Source organism: Halichoerus grypus, chromosome 6 (genome assembly GCF_964656455.1).
Source record: "Halichoerus grypus chromosome 6, mHalGry1.hap1.1, whole genome shotgun sequence".
Classification (NCBI taxonomy): Eukaryota; Metazoa; Chordata; class Mammalia; order Carnivora; family Phocidae; genus Halichoerus; species Halichoerus grypus.
The window spans coordinates 97,987,257-98,012,511 of record NC_135717.1 but is presented as its reverse complement, the minus strand read 5'-3'; the positions used below and the strand labels follow the sequence as shown (position 1 = coordinate 98,012,511).

Genomic DNA, 25,255 nt, shown 5'->3' with positions numbered 1-25,255 from the left:
TGTTAAAGTAGTAGTTTTTTGGGAATTTTGCATTGTGAATAAATATTTACTTTCATGTTAAACTAATCATCTTAATTTATATTCTCTTCCTAAAACTGCATAAGCTTTGTGGCCCCACAAAACCTGGATCCACATAATAAATGCTTATTAAATATTTAGATACCATGAAGACATATACTAGACAGCCTACTATATACTTGTCACTCATTTTGTGTTTGGAGTTGAATGTATCTCCATAGTAACGGTTTGTTATTTTTGTTCAATGATGACCGGCCTTTATATGGACATTAAGTAATATTTGTAAGCTGTAGCTGAGAAGAATTTCTACCTTCTCAAGATCTTGAAATCATTCATTCTACAAAGTATTTTCTTATGGGTGAAAAACTGTTAAAAGTCCTTCATTTAACCAAGAATTTTGATGTATGGAAATAATATGTTACTTTATCTTTTCCTCCAACCATTTTTTTCTGGCTTAACTTTTTGTTTGTGTGTTTTAAAAAAAGTAGAGAGGGAAGGAGGGAGGGAGGGAGGGAGAGAGACAGAAAGAGAAAAAGGAAGAGAGGAAGAAAAAGCTTCAGAAGTCAGAAGACTTTGTGATCAGATTGGGTTATAGAATGGTAGGAGAGTCTCAGAACAGGTGCTTCAAATTCCCAAAAGTGGCCAGGACACAGTCAATGGTACTCCTAGGAAAGTAACAAAGGGCTACTAAGACTCTCTCCATAGAAGTTTTTCCAAATAATAATTTCAAACAAAAATTTATATAACTAGTGCATTTGTTTTAAACAATTCCTGGTTACAGGCAGTATTTACAATGTTTCAGGGAATTAAGCTCAACGTCTTCCTTTGGTAAATACACTGTACAGTTTAACATTTTAACTCTCGACACTAAAACACTCTGTCCTAAGCATCTCTGTGCTCACCCATCTTCCAGTTGTGCCTGGAGATTTAGGCATAGTCTACACCCATATAGACAACCCCTTTTTAAAGCATCCACTTTGGGCATACAAATGGATAGGAGTTCATAAAGATGTCTGCAGGGGTGACTGTGCCCACAGGGTTCACCTGATTACGTCTGTGTGTGTTGATGGATGACTTAAAATGTGTTAGCGGGGAAGAAGCCTCCGTGTGGGTGCATGAGCCAGTGGGGGCTGCTGCTGTGCCGGCACCAACAGGGTTAACCAGCCTTGCCAGCATGAACAATGGACACCGGGCAGCTCTAAATGAAATGAGCTGAATATTTCATTCGGCCACTCAGCTGCCTGCTCCAATTGCCTCCTTTACTAAAATAAGAGCTTAATCTAAAGTGACAACAACATCAGTTTCTATGTGCTCCAGTCACACTGAACATGACTTCCTTAACATAAACACTATTTACATGGACCGTCTGGATATAGCAGGGAATCAGGAGCGTGCCCAGCTAAGACACAGGGTACAATGAAGGACGAGAAGCAGGCAGCTGAGAATTAACATCAGCAAATGAAAGCCTGACCCTCAGAGGGCATGTCCCTGATATGTTTTAAAATGAGAGAGCATTGCACCAGTAACCTTAGCCTTTGTAAAGACTATGCCATTTAAAATAAAATAGCACCTTTTCAGTTTAGACACTTAACCAGATGCATTATGTCTGACCCATTTTCCAACTTGTGTGACATGAGAGGGTGGATCCCTAGCTGCAATTATTAGAATCTTTCAAACAATTGCAACCAATAACCTCCCTCCCCAGACTCCTTCTCATAGCAGCCTGTACTTCTTCGCGATAAAGAGGGCATTTCGTTCGGTGAGTTCAGGCCAGACAGAGACGTCAGGGGAGTGGGAGAGAAGATGTGACCCTTGAACTGAAGGCTTTCATGTCAGTGTTAGCAGTACGCAGGAAATCCCTGTTTGTTTCAGCTTGAGACTTCTGGAAGATTAGAAGCAAGAGTGTGACAAGGCACCGGCCTGTCAGGGCCCACAAAATAACACAACTTGTTTCCAGCACCCCAGAATAGATAATGAGGGAGATTGCAATCCTGAAAATGCATTACTGATGGTTTCTTTCCACAAGGAGGATGCTATAGTATTAGTTATTTTTGTCATGCTAGCCAATGTTAAGGGTCACAAAATGTAGAAATGTGTAACTTAATCCTCTTAAAATTATTGACAGTTAATGGAAGTTATGGTTTCTCCCCCCAGCTTCATAGATAAGGAAAGTGGAGCACAGAGAACTTACACATACATCTGAGGTCACACAGTGAATCAGAGACCAATAGGGAAAGAGTCCCTTTTTTTTTTTTTGCCAGTTATTTCTACTTCCTTCAAGTTATCATTAATACTCTTGTTTCTAAAATGGCTCTTCTCTTAAAATCTCTCCAGATTGAGCCCTGTAGAGGCTGATACCAGACACTGACTTGTGGCTTCCAGGTTCCAAAGACCTGAGGCTACTGACAAAATGGCAGCCCCCCCCCCTTTTTTAAAGTACAGTTCTGTGTTATCTGTTCGCATCCTCCAGGCTCTGTGCCTGAGTGAATGCCCATGCAGTCCCCACCCCTGTGGTGGTACATTTTAGATAAAGCTCTTATTCACTGAAGAAGAAAGGGACTGACTGGCTTTAGAAGAATGCTCATTAATCAACAGGCATTTATTGAGAATCTTTGAGATCATCAAGCATTATGTTGGCGGGGGAGAAAATTATCTCTGGCCTCTTGAAGCCCACCATCTAGAGAAAACGTTCATCGTAATTTAGAAAGAAGAGTTTAGAAAGCCAATAAGAATATCACCATTGTGAAAAAGTAAAAATACTATTTTTATTGTTGCTCTTCTCCTCTTTTTTCATCTTCATTTTTAACTTAAGGGAAATGTAAGAGGACACCTTTTTGTTCACCACTTATTGAACATTGATCGACTCTTTCAGGTGCTATTCTAGATGTGACCCCAAAGGAATTATACATATTTTCTCACAACCTGATGGAGATACTGACATTTGTACTAATATCAATTTGTGATATTTGGTGAGTGCCATAATAGATAGGTACCAAATGCTTGAGAGCAGAGGAGAGATAGGAGTGACCATCCCCGCCCCGTGGGATCTCTTTAAATGACAAGGATCTTGACATCTATGCCCAATAGTAGCCAGCTCTTCAGCTTGGTCTGGACAATCAACAAATATCAGCTGGGATTGGCAATGCCAGTGGGAGCAGGGTCCCTGCCTCCAATTGAGCTTCGGAGGCAACGCCTACATGGATTATTGAAATCAATAGAATCTGCTTAAGGCAAGTGGGAAGTGGATCCTGTGTCTTGGCTTGTCTCAGCTGCAATAAGGTTCTTGATGACCTTCTCTTTTCCCTTCTCAGGTGAGGATAGGCTTGCCTTCTCTTGAGATATCTCTCCTGCTTTGTTGCCTCTTAGTAGGAAGGGGCATGATTAGCCTGAGAGAGAAAGGCAGGTTTTTCTTGTTACAAGTGATATAACCCACAGCCCACTTTGAAGAATTTCAGGGTATTAATGAGATAAAACTCAGGTACTCAGGTACTGAAATAGACTCAGGTACTCTACTATCTCTTCTATTTTCTTTCAATCACCTTTTCTCTAATTAATAGTGGTCAGAGTCTCAGTCCTGCAATACTATTATTGTGTATCATTAACTAAGCCACTCATAGTTTTTATGTTTTCCCAGAGCAGGATGTTTTAAGAATATTTTGCCCATTTTTATCTTCAGATAGCTAGCTGCATATAAACCAGTCACTATAAAATTAATCATAAAATCCCTTTCTTTCCTCCTTTGCTATTTTCATTTTAAACTTCTAGGGAACGATATATTCTATTTGTTGTATATGGTCTTTTCTCCCTTCTTTGGAGATGGAGGCAAAATTTCGTCTCATGATAAAATAGAAGATTGTTTTGTGTCATAATTTTTTAAAGTATGGAAGAATTTTGTCATTTTTATATATAATTTCCACACTGAATGCAAGTTTTCCTGAAAAGAACTATGTTTAAAGCATAATCCAGAGATAAGATTATATATCTCACAAGTTTCTGCTTAATGACTTAATGTTTTTAGGTTTTACACATGTAATTACTAGCACAGGAATTTAACTTTTTACATCTCATCATTCAGACATCTAGTTATTGGGGAGGTGGGGGCAAGTGATAGCTTCAGTACAGGTGACGCTCAAGCTGTTCATCCTCCAAACCCTTACAAAACCCTTCCTTGCAATATCAGGCTGTCATTCTGTTATCTTGGACCCTGATTGGCCTATAAATGTGTCCCATCGGCAAGACCACAACCCAAAAAGTCAGCTTCGCGATTTTGCAGCAGCTGTTGCTGCAGAAGGTAAATGCCGTGCAGATATTGATGAGCTTGCTAATTTGTTTAGTAGACAGAATTTAGAATGGGGAACAGGATTTGTCTGCTAGCTGTCATCATCCATCAGCCCCAGGCTGCCCCAGGCAGTGGGTTTCCTTTTTGCCAGCTTCTAATTTTGCTTTATTTTTCCTTAACTTCAATCTACTTTATTCATTTATTATAATTGGGAGAGTGGTGGTTGAGATAGGAAAAAAAAATACTCATGCCCCACACTTGAGATTGAAGGCTCTCATATGCTGCGGTTCTCTGATATCAGCAGATTCAGACTGGACCTGTTGGTCTGTTGATTGATGTAGTGAGTGAATGAAGACTGTGTTCTCATGTGGGGATCCTAAAGCACAGTGTGACTGGAAGACTTGCCAAAGCAACCCTCAGCCTTATGTATTTCTCCCTGTTTCCAGCAAGATCAGAATTTATATTATTATATTTGTTCCTTGGGGGTTCTCATTCAATTTATTAAACTTTTTTTGAGTGCTCACTAGGTTTTGGTTATTCTTATAGATGGCCAGAAATATATTGGATGAACAAGGCAGAAAAAGCCCCTGCTCTGCAAGTGCTTAGACTCTAGGGGTAAAGATGGAAATAAGAGAATAAATACACAATACTTCAAGATAGTGATAAACCAAATGAATGAAGGAAATGAAGTAGAGTAAAGAATGGAGTTGGAAGTACTATTTTAGATAAAGAGGCCAGGGAAAGTTCTCTGAGGAGAGGACACCTGAGTCCTGAGTGATGACAAGTCCTGAAAAGATCTATGGGGAGGCTTTAGGGAGAAGAAACAGCAAAGGTAAAGACCCAGAAGAGACGCTGAGCTTGTTAGGATTCACGAACAGCAAGAAAGCCTGTGTAGCTAATGCAGGTGGTGGGCCGTGGGGGTGGGAAGGAGCATTAGGCAAATGACATTTAGGAAGGAAGGAGGGTCAGGCCCCTCGGATTTTATTCTGTGTGTGATGGGAAGCTGGTTATAAGTGAGGGAGTGACTAGGTCAGATGCACATTTTTAAGAGCTTACTCTGGCTACTGTGTGGAGAGTAGATGATAGGGGGCAAAAGTGGAGAGAGAGATCAGTGGGAGACCATTGTAGTAGTCCAGTGAGAGGTGATTCTGGCTGGTTCTAGTGGCAGTAGTGGGGTTGGTATATATTTCATATATTTTGAATAGCTCTACCTGATGGTTTGGATGTGTATGTGTATGTCTGTGTGTGTGTGTGTGTGTGTGTGTGTGTGTGAAAAGGAGAACAATCAAATGTGACTTTTAGATGTTTTGATTTCAGGTATTGAATGGTCAGAATGGCTATGATTAACTCATACATATTGGGGAAGGATATAGGATGGAGTAAGTTGTTTTTAAAGACCCGTTGTTGGTGAAATTTGAAATAGCATGTAGAAGAAAAGAAGTGTCAGAAGACTCAAGATGAGTAAATGTTACCCTGAATTTAAAATGAGAGAAAAGATTATATTTTTTATGTTTATATTTATTTTTTATATTTGTTTATATTTTAAGGATTTTAGTAAAATCCTAAATTGTGTTTTTTTGTAGATCATTTCTGAACACTTAGAAACAAAATGGTATTCACAAGAAGCTGGTATGGGTTTTCTAACATCTAATCATGCAAAATTAACTTTATTCTTTTTAATAAAGTTATTCTAAGATACCATCATTTATATGCTGTACTTTTATAATATATCATACAATTTTGAGAAATTAGAAAGAGAATTGTTTTGGTGCACAGTATAGTAACATGGATTAATAGCTGAATAACCATGCCTAAAGGATATAGATTAAGATAATGGTTATATATATTAATATAATGGTTATTAGTCTAAAGAGAGGTCTGTTGTCAGGTGCTACACATTCTACTCATTGGCTTATCCTCTTTAATATTTTTATTAAGAACTTTGATTCTTTGATAAGACTACTTCCTTACACCATACACAAAAATAAACTCAAAATGGATTAAAGACCTAAATATGAGACCTAAGGCCATAAAATAACTAGAAGAAAACATAAGCAGTAATCTCTTTGACATCATCAGCCTTAGCAACATTTTTCTAGATATGTCCCCTCAGGCAAAGGAAACAAAAGCAAAAATAAACTATTGGGACTACACCAAAATAAAAAAAAAAACTTTTATACAGCAAAGGAAACCATCAACAAAACAAAAAGGCAACATACTAAATGGGAGAAGATATTTGCAAATGATACATCCAAAAAAGGGGTTAATATCCAAAATATTTAAAGAATTTATACAACTCAACACCAAAAACCCAAGTAATCTGATTAAAAAATGGGCAGAGAACCTGAATAGACCTTTTTCCAAAGAAGGCATATAAATGTCTAACAGCCTTGTTAGAAAAGATACTCAACACCCCTAATCATCAGGGAAATGCAAAGCAAAACCACAGTGAGATAATACCTTATACCTGCCAGAATGGCTAGTGTCAGAAAGACAAGAAATAACAAGTGTTGGCAAGGATGTGGAGAAAAAGGAACCCTTGTGCCCTTTTGGTGGGAATGTAAATTGGTGCAGCCACTGTGGAAAACAGCATAGAGTTTCCTTAAAAAATTAAAAATAGAAATACCATGCAGTCCAGTAATTTCATTACTAAGTATTTACCCAAAGAAAATGAAAACATTAATTCCAAAAGATATATGCACCCCTATATTTATTGCAGCATTATTTACAATAACCAAGATATGGAAGCAACCTAAATGTCCATTGATAGATGAATGGATAAAGAAGATATGGTATGTATATATGTATATGTATACACACACACATATATATATATGATAGAATATTACTCATCCATAAAAAATGATAGCTTGCCATTTGTGACATGGATGAACCTAGAGGGTATTATGCTAAGTGAATTAAGTCAGAGAAAGATGAATGTTATATGGTTTCATTTATGTGCAAAATTAAAAAAACAAAACAAAACCCAAAGCAGAAACAGACCCATAAATACAGAGAACAAACTGATGGTTGGCAGAGGGGAGAAGATTGAGGGGAAGGGCAAAATGGATGTAGGGGAGAAGGAGGTACAGGCTTCCAGTTATGGAATGAATAAGTTATGGGGATAAAAGGTACAGCATGGGGAATATAGTCAATGGTATTGTAATGGTTTATGGTGACAGATGGTAGCCATACAGGTGGTGAGCATAGCATAATGCAGAGACTTGCCAACCTGAAACTAATATCAAGTATACTTTAATAAAACATACATATTTTAAATATATATGTATATTACCTTAAATTATTATATGTTAAATTATGATAAATAGTATTAATATGTTAAATGTATATTTATATTTACATATCTATAAATATACCTATAGTATCAAAAGAAAAGACTAAGTCCTAAGACTATGACCTTGACCTCTAGGGTCAAGAACAAAGCAGTTTAGGTCGGGTGTTAAGACTAACCATTGGATTTAGTTGGAGACCATTTATATACTCTAATTTGAAATGGGGAGCATATTCGGTACAAAGATAATTAAGACATTCTCAAAAAACTCTAAACCTACCAATTAATTTAGGCTATTAGGGCAGGTTAGCATAACAATGAGACCCCAAGAGTCTTGGCTTGTAATGGGTATAATAGAAAGAATGGATATTCCTTGGTAGGGTCCACCCAGTTGTTTCTTTAGGCTTGATGTAATATGATAATATGATATGCTAAGGCTTGTCTATTCATTAAAAAAAAAAAAAAGAACTTTGATGAAGGAAGAAAGTAAGTAAGGGGACTAACACTTTGATTACCTTTTTTGGCAAGGACATGTTTGCCACTTTAACCCATTTTATCTCATTTGGTACTTAGAAAGTCAGTGAGGGTTCTAGAGGGGGGGGGGGAGGGTGATGGGTTAGCCTGGTGATGGGTATTAAAGAGGGCACGTACTGAATGGAGCACTGGGTGTTATACACAAACAATGAATCATGGAACACTACATCAAAAACTAATGATGTAATGTATGGTGATTAACATAACATAATAAAATAAAAAAAAAAATTAAAGAAAAAAGTCAGTGATAGGCACAATGTTGGCCCAAACTTGACAAGATGAAATTCTAGTGGTGTAAAAGTAATTCTACATATAACTTCAAAATAAATTGGTTAATTGCAGGTAGTGGGTATTTGAGTTTGATAGTCCATTTTCAAGATATTCTTGTTGATTTTATGTTCAGTATAAGCCAACAGTAAGACATATCTGCTCAGACCAGAGGTAGTGTCACCTTTAACAGCATTAATAGAAGAAATATAGTATCTGTAACCAATGAGATAGTACACTAGTCAGCTCATACATCACTTATGGGTAAGATAATTTGAAGGACATTGATAATTTAATGTCTAAAGCTGGTGAATTAGAGAGGTAGATACTCTGGAAACTAATAGCTTATATAAAGAGGAGTTGTTTAGCTTGAAAAAGGGAAACTTAGGAAGGATTTCAAAATAATCTTTAAAAATATCATAAAGGATTGGCCTTTCACTCGGGGCCACAGATAATGAAAGAAACAGATAAAAAAAAAAAAAAACAGTTGATGGACTTAAATGATTTGAGGAGAATTTAATAAAGGAGTAGTTATAAGGATATAGACAGGGTTTAAAATACCAAGACAATGGTAAAATACCACTTTGCACTCATTAAAATGGCCACAATAAAAAAGACAGTAAGTATTGGTGAGGATGTGGAGGAACTGGAACCATCATACATTGCAGACAGGAGTATAAGATGGGCAGCTGCTTGGAAGAGTCTCTCCCTCAGACTCTCAGAGGTTAAACCTTGTGAGCCATATGACTCAGCAACTCCATTCTCGACTTCATCTTGTTGAACACATATGTCCATATGAAAACCTGTATACAATGCTCAGAGCAGAATTAATCATAATAGCCAAAACGTGGAAAAAACCCAAATACCCATCAATTGATGAATGGTTAAATAAAATGTGGCACATCTATACAATGGGATATTATTCAGAAATAAAAAGAAATGAACTGATACATACTTCAACATGGATGAATCTTGAAAACATTTGCTAAGTGAAAGGAGCCAGTCACAGGAGAACACATACTGTATGACTCCATTGATATGAGATGCCCACATAGCCAAATCTATAAAAACAGGAAGTAGATTTTGTGCCTGCCTTAGGGCTGAGGGGTTGAGAGACTGGAGAATGACTGTTCATAGGTATGGAGTTTCTTTTTAGAGGGATGAATATGTGCTGAAGTTGGTTGTGGTAATTGTTGCACAACTTGATGAATGTATTAAAAACCATTGGATTGTGCACTTTAAATGGGTGAATTGTATGGGATGTGAGTTATATCTCAATAAAGCCGTTATTGAAAGGAACTGACAAGGGTTGGTACAGTGCTCTGGGGATGATAATAATAGTAGAGAGTGGTCACCGCCTCTAGGCCTGAAGGGACAAGGAGAGAGGACACTGTATGGAGAGGCCCACCTGTCTGGGGAGATACCACCAGATTCTGAAAGTCACTTGCAAGGAGGGAGCTGCCGAAATGCATATCCTGACCTTACTCTTCTCTTATTCATTGATCTCCTGCTGATGCCTCCCATTTTCAAAACCCAGCCAGAAGCCTGGGAACAAGGGACTCTCTTGATATGTTATAGAAATCAGCAACCCAGGGCACAGAGCTGGGTGAAAGGTGGAACTTGTTTGTGGGTGTGAAACACAAGTGATTATGCGTAGCTCTAGAACTGAGACCAGTAGAGGAAAGTTAAAATGGGATGTTTTGCCTCAAAATGAAGTGCATTTTGATCTCTTGGAAATAGAGTTGTATTGAATCTGAGATGATGACAGAGAAATTACATAGAGGATTGCAGTTTTAAGTGAAGGCTGAATTAATTACCTCTGGAATTCCCCTTGCAACTCTAAGTTTCTGTCTTTAACCACTGGCATATTGGCACTGATTGTATTATCATTTGGCTAGCTGTGGTTGTAGAAGTTCAAGATTTGGGCTTTGGCTAATAGAACATGGAATAGGTACATTTTGATGATAGTGAGAAAGCAAAGGGAATATTATAAGTATGGAGTGTTCACCTTGAGTTCAACTTCACTGACAAATAAGTTGAATTCTAATGTGGTCAGAGACAAGTCTGAGAGAAATGGCAGAAGAAAAAGAAAGAAGCTTGTTGTCAAAGAAGATGTAGGATTTGAAGAAATAAAATTTACCTCCTTAGCAATTTTACTGATTATGTATATTAGCCCTACTTTCCTTTTTAGTTTAAAATGACAGTAAAAATATGGCACTTGAATAGTCTAAGAAAATTATAGTCGGCCTTCCTGAACATGAAAGATGTCACAGAAGTGTGTGTATCTTCTCTCTTGTATGTTTCACTAGGTTTCCTTCTGGATTTATAGAGGGAGTGCTAGATCTGCCATGGAATCCATATCTGACGCTGGGCTGGCCAAGAGGCATGCTTTATGCTACTCCTCACTCCTTTTGCCTAACAGGATCTATCAGGATGGGATATGGGATGAAAGAGATATGAGAAGAGAGAGTGGACAGTCCTTGAGAGATTGTGTAAATGGAGATGCTACATGTAGCAACCCCACAGTTTGCAGGCTACTTATGTTGAGGAATTTAGAGAAGTTATTTGATGAGTTTTACGGTTTTCTAAAATTGGTACTTTTACTTTGTGCCATGTTTTATATCTACTACATTAAATATATAGCAGTATAATCATTTACATGGTCCGGTGCCAAAATCCAGAAACGAAGATGCTCATTTGCAACTGTGGACAATATGCAAATAAACCACTGATTATGTCCTGCCAACTGAAGCGGTTGCAGGATTTGGAAGGAATACTCAAGACTGTGGAAGTATATTTTCTGTTTCTTTTAATCTATTTCTGGACACCCAGATATATATCATAAATATTTGATTAGATTTCTTGGATTTTTAGAAATTAATTATTTTCCTCTCAATATTTTGTACAGTAAATTTTACTCTTTTTACTAAAGGCCAATAGTTTTAGATTACTCTTTATTTCTATAAGTGTTATTTTAATTTTTGTTAACTAGCCACTGAAATTATCAATTCATTGTAGTGGATGGCATTTCACTGGAAGAGGGCATTTATTTTGGTGGAGGGCATTTAGTATAGGATTATTGTTCAGACAGACATTTCCCAGTTATGTGACAAGTACCTAGGAGTACAGCTTTCTCAGTTCCTTTCAATTCCCCATACTTATGTATGTTTTATTCTTCACTATTGTTTTTGGTTTCACAACGAAGTAGAAAGACATTTCTCTGTAAGTTTTTTTTTTTTTCATGAGACATTTGGCTTCAGTGTAACAAATATTTATGAATAACATAGGGTTAATATTAGAATTAAATTATTTAATACATATAACACACAGGATCTGGTATGTAGAATTATAAAAGTTATATATAAAGCCTAGCACTAAGTAGTAGAGCTTAGTAAAAGATAGCTATGATATTGATGATGATGTTGGTGGTGATGACAATAATGACTATAAGGTAAAATGCAATTATCAAAGTCATTTTTACATAATGATTTAAAGGGAAAGTCACATACATTAGTTAAAACTAAAACATTTAATCTTTTCAATTTATTTTAAAAATTTTCCATAAATCTTAAAGCTGAAACATAAAACTTAAAATGTGCTCAGCATGAGGTCTCATTAACAGACCCTCAGAAGCATGAGCATATAAGTTTCCTTGACATTCCTAGAAAAATGTGAGGCATACACATCCAGAGATGGTGCTAAATATTTGTTCTTCTGGATTATCTGAATTCCAGTCATATTAAGTCAGACTATTGCTTTAGCATTCATTGTGTGCGTTGACAGCATGACTTTAACGGCCTATGATTTATCAGTATATGATGGGCTTTAAGAAATTGTCTCTATTAAAACCAAATGGCTGTGTAAGGATTTCTGTACTTTTTAAAAGACCACTATTTTAGACACTGCAAATTCTGTCCTGTCTTTTAAATAAAGACTCATTTGAAAACAACTGCTTATAGTGTTCGGAGCTAGGGAAATTTTTGTTTGGAGAATATAAATTTCTGTTACATTGTAATTCTCTCCTGAACTCCACACACACATTTCCTAATGGCTCCTTGGCAACTCCATGTGGCACATGTAAATGAGCCCCGGATGTGCCCTTCACACCTGCTTCCCTGAAGTCTTCCCCTATTCAGTTCAAGGGAAATCCATTCTTCCTATTGCTCAGACCCCAAACCTTTCATCATCCTTGACTCCTCTCTTTCACTTATCCTCCACCTAATCCCTCAACAAAACTCTGTCAGCATGACCTTCAAAATATTCCCAGGATCTGACAACCTTTCCTCGTCTCCACTATTTCCAGTGTGGTCCAAGCCACCATCATTTCTGCTTCCGGCTGTAGGCTTCTAACTGGACTCCTGTGTTTGTTCCCCTTCAGTCAATTTTCATATGGCAGCCAGGGTGACCCTTTCAAGTGTAAATCAGATCAGTCATATTATGTCCTCTGCTGCAGTGTCTGCAGCGACTTCCTTCCTCAAGGAGCAGAGTGAGCCCCTGCCAGGCTCCTCGCTGAGTTCACCTTCTGCTCCTCCCCCTCTCACGCACTCTACAGCAGCCAAACTGCCCATTGGTCTTTCTCTGACACCATCCCTCTTAAAGCCTTTGCACTCCTACAAGGTACCCTCTGCCTGAAGTGCCCTTGCACCATTACCGAATGAGTCATTCCAGCACTTTCTTCAGGTCTTGACTCAAGTGGCACCTTCTCGGTGAGGCCCTTCCTTCTCTTCTGTCTAAAATTTTATCTAGCACTTCCCTAAACACTTTGTATCATCCCTTACTTTACTTTTTCTCCTTAGCCCTCTCTAACTAACGTAGCATGTTTCATTTAACTTGTTTATGTTTTATCTCCCTGAGTAGAATATTAGCTGCACGAGGGCAAGGAGCTTGGTCTGTTTTGTTTACTGCTCTATCTCTAGAGCCTAAGTTAATTCCTAGCAAATGGAGACATTCAACAGATAGATGTTGAATAAATGAATAATTTAAGGTTGATTTTGACTGCTGTTCTGTATTTTTGGTTACAGAAAGATAATGCACATTGTTTTCTTCTTGAATTCCATGTAGGCAGCTTTGGGTTAAAGTCAAATTCTACTAAATTATTTTTTCATTCCTACTCTCCCTGAAGTATTTGTTTAATTAACCACAAGTATTTGAATTTATTTATCCAACTTTTATTGAACACCAAACTGTGTGCAGGTCACTGCATGAGGCTCTTAAGAGACATGATCCACCTTTTTAAGGACATTTCCAATTTAGTTCGTAAGGCACAACTAGCAGATAATCCATACAATAGGGCTATTTTCAAATATAGGAGAAGGCTGTTTAAGAGGGATTCATAGAATACTCGATCTGAGATTTTTCAGAAAAATATGTTCTCATCCCATACACTGGTTGTAAGTTGGGGTACATGACTTGATTTTTTTTTTTAAAGATTTTCCAAGTGAGTTCATTAATCCACACAATCCATCCATTAAGAACCATTGATTTAATAGCTATGTCTGTATGTATTATACTTATAGACAGGCAAACATAACTTTCACTTTATCAGGGCCCGCCTGGTACACTCTCACTGTAATTGAAGGTTTCCTAATTTAAAGAAACATTCCAAATGTATTAACTTTGGGGGAATGATCTATATTAATATTAAAAATAGACGTATTTAATTATACTTGCTTCCTCCTGATGAAACAGGTTGTTCTGGTTGCTTGTTTTGGTTCTTAGTTTGTCAACAAGTAAAGCTGCGACTTCATCTGCAGCAATGTCTGGCTTTTGGAGCATTTGTTGTGGCCAGACTGCCCTTTTGCTGTTTGTAGCTGAATGAGCATTTATGTACTTCCCAAGATACAGTCCTCACACTAGTAATGCATGCCCTTTGTAGGCTGGACTGGTCATGTGCATTCTGTTTGTGATTGCCACCTCAAGTAAAAACTACACTAGTGCAAAGTCTGCAGACTGATTTTCTCAATCTGTTGCATACTGCCCTGCAGATGCCCCCTTTGGAAGTTTTACTTGTTTCAAACTTCGGTGGAAATTTTGGGGACTTTCTTTCTGATTAGTTGCCGATTACTAAACGAAATAAAAAACTCTGATTGTATTTTCCTCATTCAACTTTATATTTAGGTGAAGCTGGACGTATAGACCAAGGAGTATAAACAGTTTGCTATTGCTGTCATTTTGAACTCAGCCATCACATTCTTTGGTTTTCCTCAGTTTACTCTTCTGTGCATTCTGCTTCCCTTTTTAAAAGTATTTCAGGAGAATGAGACAATTAAAAATACTTGCCCTTGAAAATAAAAGCATCATGAGTCTCAGTTTGGAAAAAGGGGTTTATCTCTGGGTTCTATGAGCTAGATGCACACTAATTTACGGTGCTGGAACCAAATGGGTTGAAAATCCTTGTTTTCCCACCAGATGGGTTATTTTAAAATATCACAAAACTTCTGAGGTTATTTACATTACAAATGTGCTTCTTCGCACACATGAAGAATTGAGTACCATGTTTTGACAGTAACTCCTTTATGAAATTATATGTTGCGCAAGTAGAGTAAAATTCAAGTCATTCTCAAGGGAGCAGGCTTATGAATCTGGATGAGGTCACACCTCTTTAAAGATGCAGTTTGATAATCCGACATCAAAACAAAGGAATTCTGTTAATCCTCTCACAAAAGTACAAATTGCTAATCAGATCCCTGGGCTGGGCTGGCAGCTTGGTAAACAATGGGCTTGGCAGAAGAGCAACTTTGGGCGGATAGATAGCTGAGAAGCTTGGGGTACCAACTTTGCCCCTGTGTTAGCCCAGTTGGGCCTGTTGTTTCGAAACAATTATGTTTGTCAATGGAGGTGGTTCTTGCAGTTATTGTGTTCTTGCGCTTTTCTCCTTCCATGTTAATGATGATGCAAATCAATCTTCCTGTCTTTCATTTCACTTCACTGGTGTATAGGCTACTATGCCCCTATATTCTTTTCACTTGGATGCATGTGTCTTTTGAATTTTCATTACACATTCCTTTACAAGCCTAGAGGGTTTTCCTTCCTTCCCACAAATAGTGTGGTGGTATTTGAAAAAGGAAGAACAAATCTTAACCCAACTGAAGAAAAAAAAAAAAAGAGTCTCTTCCAGAAGGTGTAATAGTTAGGATTCCTTTTTTTTTTTTTTTCTTGTAAGTGATAAAACCTGATTTGAGGCAGCTTGAGAGAAAAAGCTGCAGTTTGTTGGGTAAAGGAATACAAAGAAGGCAAATAACTAAACTGGGGGGAAAGGCAGGAATGGAGACTGGTCTCAGGAGCAGTTGGGACCAAGAAGTCATACTCTGTCAGGGTTTGATCCCTTTCTCTTGTCTCCCTGTCACTTTAGGTAGTGACTACTCTTTCTTGCTGCAATAGAGATTTCTCCATAGGGGAGAAAATGTCTCCATTGATGACAGCTCAGGAATTTTATAGCTGGCTGCCTTTTCCATCCTACTTAAATAAAATATCTCAGGGAAGGACTCTGATTGGCTTTGCTTCGATCAGGTGCTTATCCTGTGCTAATCAACTCTGTGTATACATGACTTCTTCTTTGTCAGAGTGTAGAAGGTGCTTGCTGTTTGTTTTACTCTGTCTTCTTCAGATTTATTGAAATATGTAACTGGCCTGAAGAATTCCACAACCTGACAACTGTCTCAGTGAGTGGAATTATTTTGCACATCTCAACACCACTTTTCTAACTCGCACTCTATTTCACCCTCTTGGCATTTCCAACTTTCACCCAGACATGACTAAGAATTAACTTGAAAGTGAGAAATAAAACCTCTTCATTTTAAAAGGGGTTTTCATTAAGAGAGTGCACTATCTTGAATACTTCTAGCTAGTTGCGTGTCTTCTATTAAGAGAGTGTTTGGAAATTATTTGGGCACAGTGTGTGTGTTATGAAGGAGTGACAATTATAGTTTTCGTTGTGGAGTTATCTTCCAATAGGTAAGAGCAGCGTGTTTTTGCTACAGTACAGTGTGGGTTGCAGTTGACGTGTTGGTTTTCAGTCGGATGAATGATACGGAACACGGTGAATCTACATCTGTAAGAGGAGAAACCCATCAAATGCAGAGGTTTGGGGTAGAGGCTGCCCCGGTGGGGCCACGCTACCCACAGCCAAAGCTTTCTGAATAAGAGCACTGTCTTTTTAAAAGCAATAGGGGGTGAGGATTGAGGGAGTGCTCACAGCGGTAAGTATAACACAGCTGTGCTCTGTTTATGCTTCGGCTACAATAAAAAAGCTATAAAATGTGAGATGTCATAGCTCCACTTTGCTTTATTTATACTATTTCCTCTGAGCTCTGTCACACTGCACATTCATCTGCTAAGTTGCAGCAAGAATGGAGATTAAAATATCACAGCTCAAAATAGGAGTCAAGCGGAAGGAGATTCATCATAGCCCTATTAAAAATATGTAAATATGGGAATGAAGTCATTTTAAAGCTATACAGCCCTCCTCCTTGATGAGTTAGGCTCCCTTGAGCAAGTGGTGGGCTAAGCAAAGGACAGAGCTAGGGCACTCATTCCCCATTTCTTCCACCCATGGGATCCTTTTAAGATTAAAGACTTTGAATTGCAAATTATACATGTTTTCCTATAATCATGCCTAAATTAATAATGGCAGGAAATCTGATGCAAAACAAGAAAACAAAAGATTTTGTAATTAAAGATTATACATTGTTCACTTAGTTAGAATTATTAAAACTCACGTATGGAATCTTTTGGACCTCAGTTATGAATGAAATTTGAGAAACCTCCAGGAGTATCCCTAGATAGGAAAGTTCCAAGAAGGAAACTGAGACTTCGAGACGTGGTCTGGCTTTCCAAAATCCAGTTACTAATGATAAAGTTCAGACTGGAAGCTAAGGTTCCTCCTAAAACTTTGCTAGTAAATGAATTCTCATTTCCTCTATCTGTAGTCCTGACAAAAATTTACTCTCTGCTGTCTACATGGTGTGCTTAGGAGAGTCAGGAATAGACTTTTTGAATGGATAAATCTCAAATGGTATTTATTAACAAGGCTTTTGTGCTCTCTTCTGTGTGTTGTTGAATGACTGTTAATGTTTTGGCCTCCTTATTTTCCACATGTGTTATCATAGTAATAATAAAGGCCAACATTTACTAAGCCCTTACTGGCTGCAGTCCTGTTTGTTTGATATGTAGTCATTATTTTACTCCCCCCAACAACCCTGTCCTGCAGGTGTTAGTCCTCACATCTTGTAGAGCACACAGCTAATGAGTGAGAACAGGAATCCAAACCGAGCAGGCTGGCTTCAGAGCCTGCACCCTCAGCCACAATGGCCTTTCCAAAACTTTTAGAAAGAGACCAGGAAGAGCACTGGGCTAAAAAAGAGAAGCCCCAGGTTCCAGTCACAGTCTTGCCATTACCCTAGTAAACTAATTTCCCTCGCCTGTAGAATGCAGTCAAGAAATGATTATATCCTTTCCAGTTTCAACTTTGTATGCATTTCTATAGTACCGCCTCATGAAAATAAATTTTTTGAGCAATAACTTCTTTCTGCAGTCTTCTTTAACTGTAGTTTCAGAAATGGCTATGGTGAACATTTCTAATACGTGGTGATTCTAGAATTTCTTTTGTCCTGTACTTTTCACTGTTTTTTAGGTGAATTCTTTTGGTTGCAACTAATAGGAGTATCATAGTTAGCTAAAGATTTTCTAGCTGTATTATCTTGAGCATATTTCTTAATCTCTTGTGCCAGTTTCCTTGTCTGTAAAATGGGTATAATAAAAGTCCATACTTATAGAGTCGCTTTGAGAATTAAGCTAGGTATTACATGTAAAGCACCTGGCATGCTTTATAGTCATTCCTATACAATATCAAAGTGTTTGACTACAATGACTATGGATCACCCCCCATCTCATTTAACATATCTGCCTGTAATTACTCATGCTACCAGGTCTTTTATTGTGACTGGCTGATCAGTTAACTTTTTTGTCCCTTATTCATGTATTAGAAAGGTTATGGTACTATCAGAAGATGTTGTCTATTTGACGTGGGAATATTAGAGCAGGTGGAACTTTGGAACTTGGTTAGATTAGCCCTTCAATGTGATGAATATAATACCCTGAAAGAACAAGTGACTTGTCCCAGAACACTCAGCTAGCTGGTAGAGCACAAACGTAAAACCTACAGGTCCTAATGGCAGTTTCCAACATAGTGCTGCTACTTAGGGAGTTATTAAATAGAACATGTGAAAGTTCTTGAAATTTGTAAAAGGAACCACAGCACACATCTTAATGGTTTAAATTAGGCTAATTGCCAGAGTATTTCAGATTTATAGTGATTTGAGATTTTAGATCATGTGTCTTTTTGGCAGACTTCACAGGAGGACATGAGGAAATATGCCTCAGGGTGGCAGGGGGAGTACAGGTGGTCATCCTTCTTATTGACTCTTAAGAAATTGATGTTGTTGGTCTTTTTCCTATGTCGAGTGAGGTACCATGTAATTTTCAACAGTATGGGAAGAAGTAGAGCTGATATGCTTAGACAATGTATAAAGTATAAAGAAAAAAATTTTTTATAGTGATTTGGATAATTTAAATAGAAAAATAATCTGATAAAGCATTATAATAATTTTTGAGACACATCTAATTGAGTCACAATATATCCACTTCTCAGGGTCATGTAAGTGCAGGGTTGCCAACAGAGAGGGCTGCCTCCATATATTTTACACCCAAGGTGCCTCTCTCACCCCAGCCTAGGACTACATGACCCTGAGAGGGATGCCCCTTGCATTTTGTGCCCTCCTAAGTGTCTCACAAACGTCACTTTTGTGCTGGCTCTGGCCCTGTCTGCACTAACGAAACCATCTTTGAGGGGTTTATGTATCACTGTGGCTGGCTCAGGAGTGCAGAGCATCCCATCTGTGCTTGCTGGCCCTGGGGTTGTCCTCTGTGTCTTTCCCGGCTCTGCCCTCTGATACGGTCTCTATCAGTAGAGGCCTCTGTTCTTGATGGTGTAGCAGGGCCCCACCTGGGTTTTGAGCCAGAACGGCTGCTGCTGACCTACCATTGCCTTGAACTCGAGTTCCCTCTTCCTTTTCTCATCCCAAGGCTTTCTCAGTCTTTCTCTGTCATGCTTGTGTGTATGTGTGTGTTGGAAATTTTTAGGTTTTTGCACATGCACACAACCTGTGAAGAATAACCAATTTTACCTTAGTCTATCTGGGAACCTTCCTTCACCAGTGTTTTATTTCTCCTTTGCCAGGTTAAATGGGTACAAAACTTACAACAGGGATTCTCTGAGAGGCTTCTGATCTCCTCCAACCCCTCCCCAACAAATGATGTCCGTGAAAGAGCCGATAGGCCCTTGGATTCCTTTTATCCAGCTGACATTCTCCTGCCCCACCTCCTTATCGATTTAATAACGAGAAATGCAGAAAGCCTGGCCCCTGTTTCTGAGCTCTGCCTCCCTCCTTGCCTTAGACTTCTTTCCCCCTTCCTCCCTATGTACATGAGAATTCCTATATTGGCTCTATCTGTTAGGATCCACATTCAGCTTTTGTTTTTTTCACAGGGAATTTTTGGAAAACTTTAAACAACTTTTCACTCTCAAATTCTGTCATTCAAAATTGTTGTCTCACTAGGTAAGCTGATTAATAGCCCCTTTGTTCTGGATAGTAGCTGACCTCCCAGCTTGCATACTGGAGTCTACAAAGGGCCAGACCTCCAGGAACTCCTAATTGAGATAGAGAGTATAGAGGGTCAGGAGGAATTATCACAGCATAGCATACTGAAGATGTGTGGGCTAGCACAGGTTATTTCATGGGCTCTCATTCCTTACCTCCCAGCCTAGTTCCTACTCTTAAGTTAGAACACTTTCTTTCCATTATGTGTATATACTGTATATCCTACTTTACAGAAGGGAGGAGATCCAGGGTTAGCTCCTTCCAAGAAGAACTACTTATTCATAATCTCTTTTTGACTCTAGGAATTTGGGATGTATATGCTTCCTGAATTTTCTCCCTATATTCTGCTTGCAGAGGATGCAGGCATGTAATCTCATGCAATTTTAATACAATATGGTCAATTTTATTTTATGATTAGGAATAGTATTTTATGGGAGAGAAGGGGTGCCTTATTTTGCCTAGAAGTGTCAAAAAGGGCTTCCCAGAGGAGTGAAGCTCAAGTTAGGGATTAAAGATTAATTATAGGCTTTTATAAATAAAATGGGAAGTATATTTTTGAAAGAGCAAAGCTCAGTGAAGAGCAGGACCTTGTCTATTATGCTGACCATTGTGTCCCTATCACCTAGCACAGAACTTGGCATCTTGTACATACTTAAATATTTAGTGTATAAATGGATGAATGACTTTATCTTGAGGGCCATCAAAATTGGTCATTTTGAGTAGGGGTACAACATGATGAGATTTGTTTTTTATAAGACATAATATGGTAGCATTGTAGTAATGAATGAAAAGGGAATGAGACAGGGAGAAACTGTTGTAACATATTCTATGAAGGCTCCTGGGAGACTCCTTTTAAGTGATCTCCGACCTCTCTCCAGATACTTAGAGAGTCTGTTACTCTGCACTGAACATATGGTAGTTTCCCACATATGCCTCAAGAAGGCATGGGTACTGACTATTCCCACCTCTTAAGATGGCCCAAGAAAATCTAGAGATAATTCACAGCATATTTAAGAGTTACTTTCTCAACACCTTCCATATAGGAGATAGAGAGTTGAGGTTTCCAAATGATCTGTTTTTTAGGCAATAAATACATTTTTGTCATAGTCCATATGGACTGCTATAATAAAAATACCATAAACTGAGTGGTTTATAAACAACAAAAATTTATTTCTTACAGTTATGGCGGCTGGGAAGCCTGTAATCAGGGCACCAGCACATTGTGTCTGGAGAGAGCCTGCTTCCTAGATAGCCACATTTTTGCTGTAACTTCACATGGTAGAAGGAAGTAGGGAGTTCTCTGGGGTCTCTTTGATAAGAGCACTAATCCCATTCCTGAGGGCTCCACCCTCATGAACTAAGCACCTCAAAAGGGCCCCACCTCCTAATACCATCACATTGGGCATTCGTTTTTAGCGTACGAATTTTGGAGGGCACAAACATTCAGTCTATAGCTTATGGCATACAGAGTATCTTTTCTGTATTTCTTGTTCAGAGCGGGTCTATGAATTTTCAGCATTAGCCATGGTAACCTGGGTTCTACATGGTTCATGAATCCGAGCATATAACTGATACTTGTTTTCAGAGCAACAGACTGAAGAGAAGTCAGTAAAATACATGCAGTTTTGTTCCTGTGGGTACTAATTTTCTGTTGGTGTGTCAAATTATTAAAAACTTAGTGGCTTAAAACAATGCCCACTTACTAGCTTGGAGTTCTGCAGGTCGAGTCTAGCATGGCGTGGCTTTCTCTGCCCAGAGAACCACAGGCTGAAATCAAGGTTGGCCTGGCTGAGTTCTTATGTGCACACTCTTGAGGAAAAAAAATCTGCTTCCAAACTCATTCGTGTTGGTAGAATTCAGCTCTTGAGTCCCAGGACAGAGCTGGGGTCCCTGTTACCTTGCTGGTTATTAGCTTGGGGTGTCCATAGCTCCTAGAGGATCTATAGGTTCTCCCCCATCCTGAAGCTAGCAATGGTGTGTCAAATCCTCCTTATGATTCAAATCTCTATTTCCCTCTGTTTTTGACCTTTAGATCAGGATTTAAAAGGTTGGGTCTATCCAGATAGTTCCCCTGTTTTAGAGTTATATAATATAACCTATTTGGGAGAGTAAAATCCATGATATTCACATTTCTAGGGACTATGCAGAGCATGTTTCCTAATTAGGAGAATTTGGGAGGAGCATCTTAAATTCCACCTACCAAACCTTTATTTATAACATTAAAAAAAAAAACACAACAAGTTGTAAATAGCATCTTAGGGAAAGCAAAAATAAAGGTATGATTTAATTAATATTTTGTTTGAAAACTAGCACATCTTTTAATGAAGCTAATTTTCTAACATCTGACCTTGACAGATCTACTATTACTATTCTTTTTTTTTTTTTTTTTTTAAGATTTTATTTATTTATTTGACGGAGAGAGACAGGGAGAGAGGGAACACAAGCAGGGGGAGTAGGAGAGGGAGAAGCAGGCTTCCCACCGAGCAGGGAGCCTGATGCGGGGCTTGATCCCAGGACCCTGGGATCATGACCTGAGCCAAAGGCAGACGCTTAACAATCGAGCCACCCAGGTGCCCCCTACTGTTACTATTCTTTAGAAATTTTACTTGTTTGTGACTCATTCACTTCTGAATATTCCTACCATTCACATTACCAAAACCAAACAAAACATTTCTATATTTATTACTGGGGGTGTGGCAGTGGGGGTGGTTTTTATTGTTTGTGCAAGAAAAATAAAAACAATACCATATAATCTATACATAAACACCATCACTTCAAAGTGATTTTTAATAGTAAGAACTTTGTTAAGTTAACTTGAATGATAAAGTTTTGGGGATTTCTAGATTTAAATAAGGAAGGTACAAGAGTTTAACTAACTGTACAATTAGTCAGCTACAAATTCAGTCAACTACAAGCACATTTCCCCACATACTCCTCATTTCTGACACCAACTGCAAGTTTGAGGGGTTTCTAAAACCACCTTCAGGTTTGACAATTTGCTAGAAGTATTCACTAAAACAGATAATACTCAAAGTTATAGTTTATTACAGGGAAAGAATACAAATTAAAATCAGCCGGGGAAGAAGTATGTAAGGCTGAGTCTCAAGCTGATAAGTGTAAGGCTAAGGCTGAGTCTGAGTTTGAGGCTTGAAGAACCAACCACAGAGCTTTCATTGTCCTCTCCTTATAGAGTCAGATGCATTACTTTCCCAGCATCAATATGACAGTATGCATGGAGCATTGTCAACTAGGGAGGCTCACTTGAGCCTTTGGTGTCCAGAGTTTTTAATGGGATGTGATCACATACTGTCCAAGTTTCTGGCCTTTAGTCTCCAGCCCCTCCTGGATGTCACTGTTGGGCTGATACCTTTAGTCTTCAGTTCCTTCCAGAGGCAAAATTGATACTGCATGGTCCCAAGCTTCCATCCAAAATCACTCTGTTTGACTGTCCTGTGGCTAAAGCTCTCAGGCAAGCAAAGACACTCTTGCCAGATATGACATTTGGAGGATCTAGAGATCACCTCTCAGTAGCCAAAGACAAAGGCCAATCTTTCCTTGCATAAGGTTAACTCTTCACCACACAGAAAAGGAGGGAGGGAAAGAGAAATAAATGCAAATAGTCGTTATCATTTATTGAGGGCATACTGTGTGTCAGGCAGTGTGCTAAGCATTCTTTCCTTTAATTTTTTGATCATTATTAGAATGATGCTATAATTATTTTTCTTTTAAAGATAAGCTGAGATTTATTGATTAAGAGACTTACCCAAGACCATGTAAATTAGTCAATGGTGGAACCAGGATTTAAACCGATGTCAGCCTAACTCAAAAGTACATGATCTCAAACACTTTACTCTGTTGCCTCCACCAAAACCAAAGGACAATAAGAATATATAATGTAACAAGCATTTAGAAGCAATTATTCTTGAGAATTGTTTTCAGGACAAAGTTGTCATTCAAATGTATAAGAATGTGTAGTGATAGTTTAATAATGTAGGATACAGAGGAAGAGGATTGCTATATAGAATGGTTATGTCATTGAATTCATACCTTCCAAATGGATTCCGGTCAGCACTGTATCATTTAATTAATTCAAAAACATTTATGGGGTATGCATTATATCTCAGGTGCTGTGCTGGCCCCTGGTAACCCAAAGATGATGACAAATATGTTCCTGTCCACAAGGAGCTAGCGATCCACTGGGGTATGTAAACTGTTTATTTATTTTTTAATATTATGTTAGTTTTAAGCAGAACAGAGAAAGTGTAATATGTAAGAAATATTTTGCCTACGAATTTTACAAGCATTTGGAAAAAAAATTTTTTTTTGACTGGATGAGCTAATGATAAATTTAGTAATTTGGAGGTTGTTGTTCATATTAACTGAATCGAATATTTAAACTCAGCTTCAGGGGCACCTGGGTGGTTCTGATGGTTAAACGTCTGCCTTCAGCTCAGGTCATGATCCCAGCGTCCTGGGATAGAGCCCCACATCGGGCTCCTGGCTCAGCGGGGAGCCTGCTTCTCCCTCTCCCTCTGCCTCTCCCCCTGCTCATGCTCTCCCTCTCTCTATCTCTGTGTCTCAAATGAACAAATAAAATCTTAAAAAAAAATAAACTCAGCTTCAATTTTTTAATATATTCTTTAATAATAGGATAGATCTTTAAAAAAGAGTTTTACTTCCTTGCCTTTGTGTGTGTGGGGGGGGGGGAGACAAAGCACTGAGATTTGTCTGCATTTCCTACTTTAATAGTACATGAGGGCAAATGAAGGGAGAATAGGAATGCTACCAGAGCACATCATACATAACAACAATGTGCATTTCTTCTTCACACTTGTAATGTTGATACTTTGCTTTTCATTGGTTACTTTAATGATCATTTTTACCTTTCATTTTCTCTTACTTTACTGATTTCTCCAATTGAGCAAAGTCCATATTGGAATAAAATAGGAATCCTTGTTTAGTAAACGTTGATTTTTGGCAAATATGTACTTTATTTAAGTTATAGTTTATAATAGCCCATGCTTACCATACACCATGAAGTATGCTGGGAGTGCTCCTGAAGAAATAAATACAGCAAATGCAGTAATATAAATAAGAAATATTATTTCCCAATTATACTTTATATATTTTATAGCTTAATATAGAGGAATAGAATTAGAAAATAAAATAATAAATTTAAGTGAACTTGATGTCCAGTAGTCCACTAAC

General features: G+C 38.1%; 1 protein-coding gene across 11 annotated transcripts in view; it reads left to right on the top strand.

Annotated features, from left to right (window-relative positions):
• Positions 1 to 25,255, top strand: part of SOX5 (SRY-box transcription factor 5) — a 1,003,105-nt gene that overhangs the window by 160,365 nt on the left and 817,485 nt on the right. For 10 of the 11 annotated variants that reach the window (XM_078075751.1, XM_078075750.1, XM_078075752.1 and 7 more), the window contains one exon: positions 24,172 to 24,248. The exons of the other annotated variant lie outside the window; for it this stretch is intronic. The gene's annotated coding sequence lies outside the window, so the exon portion shown is untranslated. The remainder of the gene's footprint in view (positions 1 to 24,171; positions 24,249 to 25,255) is intronic. 11 annotated transcript variants of the gene reach the window in all.